The sequence below is a fragment of the Hyperoodon ampullatus genome (genome assembly GCF_949752795.1).
Source record: "Hyperoodon ampullatus genome assembly, chromosome: 4".
NCBI classification, from domain to species: Eukaryota; Metazoa; Chordata; class Mammalia; order Artiodactyla; family Ziphiidae; genus Hyperoodon; species Hyperoodon ampullatus.
Window position 1 is genome coordinate 99,087,998 of NC_136917.1, and position 12,731 is coordinate 99,100,728.

General features: G+C 41.0%; 1 protein-coding gene across 1 annotated transcript in view; it reads right to left on the bottom strand.

Annotated features, from left to right (window-relative positions):
- The window catches only part of FAM81B (family with sequence similarity 81 member B), a gene marked incomplete at its 3' end in the record, with an annotated part of 49,947 nt that extends 48,394 nt beyond the window's left edge, over nucleotides 1–1,553 (bottom strand). Inside the window, exon 1 of the mRNA XM_079702842.1 lies at nucleotides 1,485–1,553. The remainder of the gene's footprint in view (nucleotides 1–1,484) is intronic.
- Between the last annotated feature and the right edge of the window lie 11,178 nt (nucleotides 1,554–12,731).

Below are 12,731 nucleotides of genomic sequence, written 5' to 3' on the forward strand. Positions count from 1 at the left end.
TAGCATCCTCTTAAAAGCACACCTACAACTCACATACTTGTAAAGTAACAAATGCGAAACCTGACAATGCAGGGAAATTTGGAAAAATATAGGAAAAGTAAAAGGTACAGAAAAAAAATTCTCTTTTAATTCTAAAGCAAAAGCTGTTAACATTGTGGCATATTTATTTACTCTTCGTGCAATTTTTTGATGTATCTAAGACTAAATTTTTATATTTTTGCTGACTGAATATGTCAGCTCTTCCATCCCTATTCCTACAGACTAAGCATAATTATATCAAATTTGTTTCACAAACAACTTTATGATTATTATGGAACATTTTACCTGTATTAGTTTTCATCTGTTTCATAATAATGCTTTATGGCTTAACGGACTATAAAATACTTTCAATATATGATGTGATTTCATTCTTGAAACAGCCCTTTAAGGTGGGAATCATTACCTTTAACTTATGGATAACAATAGTTACCTTAAGTAACTGAAATCTTTATTACAGAAAGAACTTAAGATAATTATTTTTATAGGTGAGGAATCTGAGGATCAGAGAAGGAACTTGCTCAAGATCATATAGATTATGATAATAATCAGACTATGTCCTTCCTACCTGCTAAGTTCTTTATCTTAGTGGCTCATTCAAACTCCACATTTTTTTTTTTTTTTTTTTTTTGCAGTACGCGGGCCTCTCACTGCTGTGGCCTCTCCCGTTGTGGAGCACAGGCTCCGGATGCGCAGGCTCAGTGGCCATGGCTCACGGGCCTAGCCGCTCCGTGACGTGTGGGATCTTCCCGGACCGGGGCACGAACCCGTGTCGCCTGCATCGGCAGGCAGACTCTCAACCACTGCGCCATCAGGGAAGCCCCAAACTCCACATCTTTATCTGATAGGCCTAATTAGCCCATTTCACCGCAGAGGAGACAAGAGAGTTTAAGTAATTGTCCAAGTCACACAGCCAATATGTAGTACAGCCAATAGATACCCAAAAATCAGTCCTTGACATTGTGCTAGCTTTCCAGTCCTCTTCCCATCACAAGAAGCTGCATCTGCTGGTCAGGTGTTTGAGAATTACAATGCAAAGTCTAAAAACCCTGCTTATTTGAATGTTCTTTTTCATTAATAGGCAAGATATGACAAGTCCATACCAATAAAAATTCTGTTTAGCTATTCTCTGTTTTATGTTAGAGATAATGTCTCCACGTTGAGTTTATCATCTTTCCTTTTAAATCTTCGCAAAAATAATTGTCAAATTTTTGTTAATGTTTATCTCCACATATTAAAAGTCAGTGCAATGAATGTATCGACAAATTTTTCTTTGCAGCTTGTGCTGGCATCAGTCACTTTTGCAAAGCAGGACAAACAGGAGATGTGGGAGAGTGAAAAGAAAAGCAACTCTTCCAGGACTCCTTAGATCTCTCTAAGCAACATTAAGCTTTAAAGAAGCTGAGCAAAATATTCTACTTTGAATATGAATATCTTAAAGTACTTGCTTTCTTTTCTTGGTCACTGGCTGAACCAAGAAGGGGGCCATCAGGTTCATCTGGCTCTTCCGCAGCAGTGGCAGTCGTGGCAGTCGGGGAGGAACTTTTGTGTACATCCGTATCTAGGCAACCAGAATGCTGAGTCAGATTAGGAACTATGGCAAGTGAATTTTTGCAGTGGTGGACATTTTCTACTTTTTTTAATTGAGGGCAGTTTCTATACATACAGTGAAATTTAAAGGGAGGCTTCCAATCTCTTTTACACTTCTTCCCTTCCCTTCTCCCCACCCCAGTTCTCTCCCAGGTCCCCATCACACCTACAGAAAGAGCTTATCACCTCAGGTACTGCCATGATACAGTCAGGAAACCGTTAAGATACACTCATTTAGATCAAGCTGTTCTAAAATAATAAGAAATGATTCCTCACCCTATTGTGCCGAAGCCATCTGAGGATCTTCTTTGGGATTTGCTACGTTGTTTGTATGTAAGAAGAAATTCAAGTAAGATAGCAAAGTATGAGAAATTTAGAGTCCTTGAGTAATCGATGAGGTAAATACCTGAACTCATGATGCCTGATTTCCTGAGTTTATTTTTTTGTTGATTGGATTTTTTTTGAAAGGGCACAGATATTTTTAATTTTCTCTCTCAGAAAGCCAAAATACTAAGGAATCTTAATCGCATCCAGACTAAAGTCTTCATGTTTCTGGGACATCTTCCTGGGGTGGCCCAGCAACATTGTGACTGCAGGAAGGATCTGTGATGTCAGCGGGATGGTTCTCACTCTTTAAGTCGTTGAGTCCCTGGATTTAGGAGCTTCCAGTGTTTTCCTTAATGCTCAGTGCTGTAAAAATCACTGGGTCCTTCAACACCTCTTTGTCTCAATGGATGGGAAGTGGTTATTTTTAAACTGATATTTCACACCCTTCCCCTGATCTCACCTTCACAGTTTGGTAAGAGACCAGTTTCCATCAAATTAAACTAAGAAAATGAGATGCTGCCATACTCTGGAATCTTCCTCCAAGTATACTAGTTAAGGCAGCTAACTTTTCTAGGCCACTAGGGAGAGCATCACAAAGAATGCAGCAATGACAGGTGGGTGGGTGAACCTGGGCTTTGTAGACAAAATTTTGTTCAGTTATTTGGCTTGTTTAAAAAAGATGTGGATTGTTTTAGCTCTGGAATATTTTCGTGAGTTTTAAAATTAGAATTTGCGTACTTTGCTAATACCACTTGACCCTCACATACAGAAATGATGTTATTGGCTGAGTTACTTTCAAATGATGGTGCTGAGTTTGCCTTGCTCCGAGGACATGCAGGAGAGCCAGGATGCTGCATGACTAATTTTGATCCCACAGATAAAAGAATGCATGATTTTTGGCTTCGATGGTGTGTCTTCAAGTGTTAAGCTAAGTTCTTAAAAGTTAGAGATATAATATTTCATGGTCTGCAAGCAGTCTAAAACGCTCATGACACCACTCTAATTGTCATTTTATAGAGTGCCAAGTGAGACGGACACACCAGTGACTGAGCGCAGGTGGATGTGGGTGCTAAGGGAGTTGGTTAGAACCCTGACTTCTCAGCCTACTGGCTATTTACTTTGAGCAAAATTACCTCCCTTCTTCAAGCCTCAGTTTTCTCATCTGTTAGGGGGAGCTAATAATACTGATCTCATAATGTGGTTGAGAGGATTCAATGCAATGATACACTTAACGTACTCAGCTGAGTGCCAGGCTAGGTATCCACTAAAAGGTAGATATTATCAGTGATTATATCACAAGGTGGCAGTTATCCAAGAAATGGATAGAGTCTGTGAGAAAGGAAAACTGGATTTGACCTTGCTAAACAACTTCTTATGATTCTTCGTTTCCTTAACTTGAGCTTCTAATCCATAGGATTTGGCTAGAAAAATGGGCCCCAGTGAAATGAGAGTCTAACTTGTTTGTTCTCTAAATGGCTGCTTGGCTTTTAAAAAATTTTTTTTAATGTATTTATTTTTATTTATTTTATCTTTGGCTGCGTTGGGTCCTCGTTGCTGCGTGCGGGCTTTCTCTAGTTGCGGCGAGCGGGGGCTACTCTTCGTTGCGGTGCGCGGGCTTCTCATTGCAGTGGCTTCTCTTGTTGCAGAGCACGGGCTCTAGGCACACGGGCTTCAGTAGTTGCAGCACATGGGCTCAGTAGTTGTGGCGCATGGACTTAGTTGCTTCGCAGCATGTGGGATCTTCCCGGGCCAGGGCTCAAACCCATGTCCCCTGCATTGGCAGGCAGATCCTTAACCATTGCGTCACCAGGGAAGACTCAGCTGCTTGGCTTTTAATAGGACAGTGCACGTAAAATATATGTACCATTGAATTCCCACCTGCCGAATGTGTATGAAAATCCTTCCTGGAAGTCAATGGTCTTCAAAGAGCCCTCCTAATCCAGGGCTACCAAGAGTATATCCTAAAGCAAAGAAGCCAATAATGTTCAATTTCCACCTTAAAAACTTAAAATGACATTATATTCTGATATTACTTTAAATATAGGCGTAAAGGAATAATCTTGAGATGGTGGTCATTGAAGGGGGTTTGTTAGTGCTGAGGGTCAGCGGAGACAGAATTGCTGTGTGCTCTTGGGCACTACACAACCCTAGGGGGCACCATGCACACAACAACAGTGCAGATTTCCATGTTTGTTAGGCCTAACAAAATTTTCAATTCGTTGCCTGAAAATTTTTCAAGTGTAGGTCAAGAAAATACTCTAATAAGGTAAATATACTCGGCCAGTTTTCTCACAAGTGGAAGTAAAGAAAGGGTCTTGAGAAAGGGATGCCTATTTCTAACTCACACAAGAGTGTCAATGGGACAGTAGCAGCCCTGACTCTGGGTGTCTGTTGAATGCTGTGTCCTCAGCTAAACTAGCCTCACCAGCGCTGGGTCACAGTAGCCAGTACTCATTGGTAATGTCCTCCTCGACTTCCTTTTCTTTTTATGTCACCTCTCACCTGTTGTCCTAAGGGCCCTCAGGCCATCCTTCCTGGAAAGACCTCATTTGGACCTGAGGACCCCTTAGGGACCTTCACCTTTCTTTGGGCTATTCTAATTTTACCCAGTCTAGTCTTCTAGTAATCTCTGAAGTGTTTAGCACTTGAACATTTTAGAAGATATTCTTCATGTTCCATCTCATGGTTCTTATGAGTAAGCCAGTGCAGGTGTGAATATCCTGATTTCACAGGCAAAAATACAAGGAGGTTCAGATAGGTTAAGTGACTTACATTAAGTGAATGATGAAACTGACTGACCTGACCCCAAGTCTTCTGATCATTCCTTGGGCACCATCCATCCTGGGATGCATTACACTAAATTATGCTAAGGTGTGAGTGTTTACTTCTAGTCTAAAGAGGAGCTCAATGCTAAGTGGATCCTTAATGCTCCCTGGCAATTATATTTCATTTCCTTAGTACATCACTCTCCCGTTCTCCTAGATTACTCTCATACTTTGTCCTCTGAACTCAAACTGCCATAAGCTCCTGTCTCATCCTCACTCTCAGCTGATGACCTTTTTTTTCTATTTCACCATGAATATAGAAGTAAATAGGAGGGAATTTTGGTAAGCCCACCCAATGCGTTTATAGACCTGTGTGCATTTAGGTCCCTAAATTCTGACTCCACTCCTCGTTCAATGGATGAACAATCTGTGCCCTCATTCAGGTCCATCCCCCAATTGTCCTGAGTCCCACTTTCTCTCACCTATTCAAGGACCCTTCTTCCCTCTACTAGATCACTCCCATTGGCATTAAACATACTTTTTTTTTGGTCTTCCACCCACCTAAAAACACATAACCTTCATTTGATTCTATATACTCTTCTAGCTACCATAGACTTTTTCTCTTTTCTGCACAAGAAATGATCCTGAAACGTTGTTTTGCTCTTTCCAATTTCTTTCTTTGCTGTGGTCTGAATTGTGTCCTCCGCCCCTCCCCTGCCAATTTCATATGTTGAAGCCCTAACCCCCAAATGTGACTGTATTTGGAGATAGTGTCTTTAGGATGTAACTAAGGTTAAATGAAGTCATGGGTTGGGGTCCTAATCTGATAGGATTGATGGCCTTATAAGAAGAGAAAGTGACCTTTTTCTTTCCCTTTCTCTCTCTCTCTCTGCATACACACACAATGATGAAAGTGTGAGGACACAGTGAGAATGCAAGCCAGCAAGAGGGTTCTCACCAGGAACCAAATCTCTTGGTGCCTTGATCTTGGACTTCCCAGCCTCCAGAACTGTGAGAAAGAAACTTTTGCTGTTTAAGCCACACAGCCTATGGTATTCTGTTACAGCAGCGTGAACAGACAAAGACACTCTTGAATCACTAAAATCAGGCTTTCTGTCCCTTGCAACTTCCATTAAAATTGCTCTTGTCAAGGTCCCTGGTGACCTCTCTGTGGCTAAATCCAGGGGTCAATTCTCAGTCCTCATCTGGCCCCATCAGCAGCATTCGACAGAGTTGAGAGCTATCTTCTATTGAAGCTCATTCTTTACTTGGCTCTCAGGGCTATGAGTCTCCCATGGCTCTGCTATTCCTTTTCAGGGGTTTCTCATTCATCTCTCTGACTCTGAGCCAGGTGATCAACCATCTCAGTTTGCTTAGAGCTTTCCTGAAAGTCCCGTGTCCTGGGAACCCTCAGCCCTGGGCAAAGCAGAGCAGTCGGTCACCCTACCCCTGAGGGATGAAGTGTCCCAGAGCTCAGTCCTTGTACCTCTAGACTCACTACCTTCATGATCTCACCCAATCTCATGGCTATAAGCTGATGATTCCCCCAAATCCCTGTTTCCCCAAACGTGCCCCCTCCGCATCCAGGCTTCCCCATTGCAATAAATGGCAGTAGGCTTTTTCCAGTTGCTCAGGCCCCCAAACTTGGAATTCTCCTTCACTCCTCTCTTTCTCTCTTACCCTACCTGTTCATCCCACCTTCAAAATATATCTAGAATGGGTCACTTCTCCCCACCTCCTCTGCTGCCACATTGGTCTAAACTTCTTGTATTATTGCAGTGGCTTCCTAAAACCAATATGCTTTCTACCAAACTTCCCCCACCTCCCCAACCAATTATTCTCAACAAAATAGCCAGTGATGATGTCAAATTTAAGACTTACTATGGAACTTATCTGCTCAAAATCCTTCAATAGTTTTCCATCTTATAAAGGACAAAACCTTTCTAATAGCTACAAAAGCTTTCTGAGGTCTATGTGATGGGGTCCTTCCACAGCCATCTGACCTCATCTCCTATATCTCTTTCCCTTGTTTACTCTCCTCCAGCCACAAAGGCCACCTTGGTACCCCTTGAACAAGCTCCTGCCTCAGGGCCTTTGATCTTGCTGTTGCTTCTACTTAAATGCACTTTCCCTGGAGAGACCCTCTGCTCACTCCCTTGCTTTTTTCTGGTCTTAATTCAAATATCACTTTCTCGAAGAGGCCTTCCCTATCTAAAACTTATAATTTCCTCTTATGTACACACACTTCCTGTTACTCTTTCCTGCTGTACTCCCCCCTTAGCATTTATCTATCTAATATGCATTTACTTTTCTTACTAATTGTTTCCCCTGCTAGAATCTAAGTTCCATGGGCAGAAAATTTTATCTCCTTTGTTCATTGCTCTGCCCCGGTGTCTAGAATAGTGTCTGGCACATGGTAAGTGCACAATAAGTATATGTTAAATAAATGAATAAATGAACTCCGTAAAGATGTGTAGACAGAATTCTACAGGGGAGCTCAGAAATACGGGTGACAGGGCTTCCCTGGTGGCGCAGTGGTTGAGAGTCCGCCTGCCGATGCAGGGGACACGGGTTCATGCCCCGGTCCGGGAAGATCCCACATGCCGCGGAGCGGCTGGGCCCGTGAGCCATGGCCGCTGAGCCTGCACGTCCGGAGCCTGTGCTCCGCAACGGGAGAGGCCACAACAGTGAGAGGCCTGCGTACCGAAAAAAAAAAAAAAAAAAAAAAATTATGGGTGACAGTGGATGAATGTGATGTGAGTTGTGGAGGCACTGGCATTTTACCTGAGCTTTGCAAAATGCACAGACTGGCGGTCCCTAAAGTCTGAGTGGCAACCGCAGGAGTTTGACTCTTCTCTTGCCCCCCTAACAGGCCTAGAGACACTTCCAGGAGCTCTTACTGCCTAGGACTCTCCTGACACTTGGAGAGAGGAAAGACCTCTCTCTCTATCACCGAACGTTCCTTGTCCTATTCTCTACCTGTGTTTCAGCCAGTTATCTATCAGAAAGGATCTAATAAATTCAGCATGGCCTTCACACCCAACAAGGGACAATACCTTAGTCCAGGCATTTTAAACATTAGTGTGTATAAAACTTGCCTGGAGAGCCTCTTAAACTGTAGACTCCTGGGACCCACCTGCACAAGTTTCAAACAGCTTGTTTTGATCCAGAGATCCAAGGACCACACGCTGAACAACTCAAAGAACGGAATTTCTAAAGGTGACACCCCTGCAAACCTACAGGGAGCATACTTTTCATTGGGGGGCCCTCCTTTGTGTTCGTAAAATTGCTACTATATTCCTGTAAGCAATCAGCTGTCTGTCTACCCTCCTGTCAGTCTGCCTATGCATCCATCAGCATCTTAGATTCTGTGTCTATGTGGATTTTCCTACGCTGTAGTGGTACTGGAGGAGTTTTCCTTTTCAAAACAACTTCCTCGGGTCGTAATTACCATCTGCACCTCCCCCCAAGGCTGAACCACATCCTACCGGGAAGTCTGCCCTCAGGTGCCAATGGGCAACTTGCTGTCATCCCTACCTTGTGTTTATATCTTGCTACTCCTCCCATCTGTCAGCGAGGCTCTCTTTTTCCATTCCTGGTTCCCTGTTACCACTTCTGTCTCCCCCACCTCGGAACAAACAGCTTCTCCCCAGATACCTAATCATAGCCAAGCTGCTATAGTGAATTCCCACCTCCCTCTGCTATGTTTCCTGCCTCCGGACTCCTACCGCCCTTTACCGGGCTTCGGCTAATATCAGCCAAATTAATTGACTCACCACATTATGAAGTGCAACACATTAAAAGATAGTAACTTTGGACTTCCCTGGTGGCGTAGTGGTTAAGAATCCACCTGCCAATGCAGGGGACACGGGTTCGAGCCTTGGTCCGGGAAGCTCCCACATGCAGAAGGCAACAAAGCCGGGCGCTGCAACTACTGAGCCTGCGGTCTAGAGCCACAACTACTGAAGCCCGCATGCCTAGAGCCCGTGCTCCGCAACAAGAGAAGCCACAGCAATGAAAAGCTGGTGCACTGCAACTAAGAGTAGCCCCTGCTCTCTGCAGCTAGAGAAAGCCCGCACCCAGCAATGAAGATCCAATGCAGCCAAAAATAAAATTAAAAAAAAATAATTAAAATATAGTAACTTTGATCATTTACAATGAAATAAAATGCCAAGGGAAAAAATACGCCCTGGGGACATGAATTCATCTTTGTATACAGTCTGCCACATGTACTCACATATGCAGAGTCCAGGACAAACAAAACACAGCAACTAAAAAAAAAAAAACTGCCGTGGCTGATAATGACAAAGGTAGGTAAACTAATAATTCAAAGACAATAACAATTCGAGTGGCTAGTTATTATGTTGCCATCCAATACAGAAACCATGAGTTTTTGTGGAGGCAATAAAAGCTTGTGCTCATTGTTAAATTAGTTTACAGAATCTCTATGAGACTGGGAACGGGAATATTTATTCTAGCTGCTCTAGTCCCATGGCTTATTTCCCTCATTTCTCTGCAAAAATCTCTTCTGCTGCAAGGAAGTTTCTTGCTCTGCAAGGTGAGTGAGCCTTGTGCCTTCAGCAGCCTGCTCGAAAAGGCCTCAGTTCCACATCCCTGAGGGTGTCAGCTCGCCAGGCACAGGTGCTGGTGGGCAGCCATCCCACTTGCTGATCTGATGATCTCCAAGAGCCTGTTTCTGCTGTGTAATAAGACCAGTGTCCCCAGCCATCCAGCCTCACACAAGCACTTCAAGGTGAACGGAGATATCTCTTTGAAAAGCATGTAAATAGATTCTAATCCCCAAATCAATTAATGTATTTTTGGCCCTGGACATCCACATGTTTAGCCAAATGGCTCTAGGACAGAATTTAATATTGTATCTGTCTCATCATTAGAAAGGGTAATGAAATCCGTAAGAGGGAAGTTTTTCCTTGCTCTGGGAATACCTTTATGTCCCACCATTAAAATATATGAGATTCTGTTCTGTACAAAACTTACCTCTGGGGCTCATTCCTTCAGTATGTACTACAGACCCACATCCTCTTATGGCCAGGATGCCTAACCTTGCAAGAGTTTGGGCATCTTCCCTTTGTCCTTCTTCTAGCTTGGCTAGCTTTTAAAATGAAAGTGAAAATAATTTTGTCCAGCACATTCTTTTCCCTAGAAATTTGTAATTGGCTTTTCATAGTTATAGAAATAACTAGACCAAACTGTAACCTAAGAGGATAGGAAAACATTTACTGAGTGCCTACTATGTGCAGGGCACAGTGTAGGTGTATTTATATATTTATAGTTTAGTTAATTCTCACAACAACTAAATGAGTATAGTATCCCATTTTACAGATACAAGTTGAGGAACCTTCTCAAAGTCATATAGCAGTGTGGCTGACTAAAGTCTATGCTCTCTCCACATTGCCAAGCTGCTTATCTTTGACGTCTCTATATATCTTCATCCGTTTCTGCCCCCTTCTTCTTTATGGCATCTTTTCTGCCTCTTTCTGTTGAATTCATTCAATCATCAATCACTCATTTATTCTCTCAGTCAGTCACATAAGCGTTCAAACGTTTATTGGGTAATTTCTAAGTTCTTTCCTAGACATACAGCAGTGAGTGAAACAGAAAAAAGTTTTCCCTGATGTTATTCTAAAAGACAGTGTACAATAAGTACACAGGCATTTAAGATGAAGTATGGTGAGTATAATTATAGAGGACAGCAGAGGTGCTGGGCAGCCCAGCAGAATTCTTGTATAGTCATCCCCTCTGAAATTATTATTATTGAAATAATCATTACACACTTTGATGTGTCTTTAGCCTTTCTTCTATGAACATATGCATATATATGTATGTGTTATATATATACGTGTGTGTGCGTATGTGTACTAAACATCATGTTATACATATAATTTTATATCGTGACTTTATAGTATGCTATAGTATATCACTATAGCATATCGTGATATGCTATATTTTGACATTTTACCTGTTTTGTTTGAAAATAGGATTTAACTAATTGGCTAATCATAATTCTATTTAACTGCTTTTTTATTTTTGGATCTTTAGATTGTGGCCAACTTTTTTTGGTAATAGTAATAATACTGTGATAATATTTTATACAAAATCATTTCATATACCTCTGATTGTTCTCTAAGGAAATGATGGATCAAAGGATAGGAATATTTGTGAGAATCTTGATACACATTGCCAAACTGCCCCGAAACAAATTATATTTTTGCAAGGCAAGTTGAAAATATGTAACAAGAGACATAAAATTTCTATACCCAAATATAGAATTTGTACATCTTAAAATATATTCCAGGGAACTATCCCAAAATACAGAAAAAGACATACAAACACATTCACCATAGTGTAAAAATAACTAAAAATTGGTGTTTGTCTTAATTGTCCAAGACTAGGGAAATACTAAGAGTAATATTCTGTAGGACTTAATTATGACAACCATTAAAAATAGTGTTTATTAATGATTACTTATAATATGTTAAATGTATATATTACAATGTTAAGTGGAAAGCTGAGATACAAAATGTCATATACAGTTTGATTTCAACTACGTTAAGAAAAATTCCGAAAGGAATTTTATCAAAGCTTTAATGGGTTTGGGGAGGTAAGATTATGGATAATTTGTTTTCCTTCTTTCTAGTTTACTGTATTTTTATTAACATGAATTGCTTCTATATTTTAAAAACGACTAAGACAACTCTTCCTTTGTTGTGCAGTTATGTTTCTTTCCCCAGATTTCCTTACCAATGTCAGTATGGGGACAAAATTTCAGCCATATTTTCATTTTCTAATGGTGTGCACCAGTTTTTACATTTTGTTAAGAAGTCATACTAGAAATCACAAGTTTCCTGGCTGGAGGCTGCTTTGAAGTGAGCAGGCTGAAAATGCCTGCTAATTCCAGATGCTTTCACAGATTCCACCCGACAGAGATGGGGATGGGGTGTAAGATGAGGAATTCTGGTTGCGTTCCTGACTTGCTCAATTCCCGCATCTCTTAGAAAGCAGCAGCAGCAGGGAAGGTTCCTGTCTGATCTGCTATTGATCCCTACAGAAGCAGGCAGGGAAGCACTTTCAGAGCAGAATATTCAGCTTCAGGCTGAGAAGGCACTTTTCACTCCAGATCTCAGACTCGATTTCCATCAGTCAATAACTGTTTTAGACTTTAGTTTGTGTTTATTTTTTAAGATGGAAGAGAACATTATTTGATCTGACATAAAATAAGAAATGTCTTGAAGAGGATTCACTAGGAGACATTTAACATTTTTCTAAGAATTGAGTTGTCTCTGTGGTTATTTCTTATATTTTAAATTCAATATCCATATATATCCATATACACTTTTATAACATAAATGCATAAACCTGACATATTTTTCAAGCGAAGTCTTTTTTTCTTTCTATTTTTACTTCCTCCTTCCCTCAACCCTCTCACCTATGTTAACTACCTACCATGTAGCCTTTCTTTGTATCTTCAGAATATGTCAGGTAGATTAAAACATCTCTTTCCTACTCAGATTTTTGGGGGAATGTTAAACTTCAAACGTTAGCCAGGTTTGAGAGCTCTGTGGCTGTCATTAGTAGCTAGTCTGTGCTAAAACTATACTTAGAGAAGTGTTATCTGATTTTATGTTAAGAATCGAAGATTTGAATGTTGTTTTTGGCAAGTGAACAGATTCTTTTTTATGCTACCTCAACTTTAAAATGTTCAAATAAATGTTCTATGACTTAAGAAATAAAACAATACTTCCAGTGGGCATTTACAGGGAAGGGCACCAGGGAAATTTCTGGAATAGTAGAAATCTTCTATGTCTTGACTGTGTTGATTACCTAGGTGTATAGCATCCATCCAACTGCACTGAATTATATGCTTAAACTGGGTGCATTTTTTGTTAAGTTATACTTGACATACATTATTATATTAGTTTCAAGTATGCAATATAGTGATTCGATATGTTTATACATTATGAAATAGTCACCAGAGTAAATCCAGTTACCATC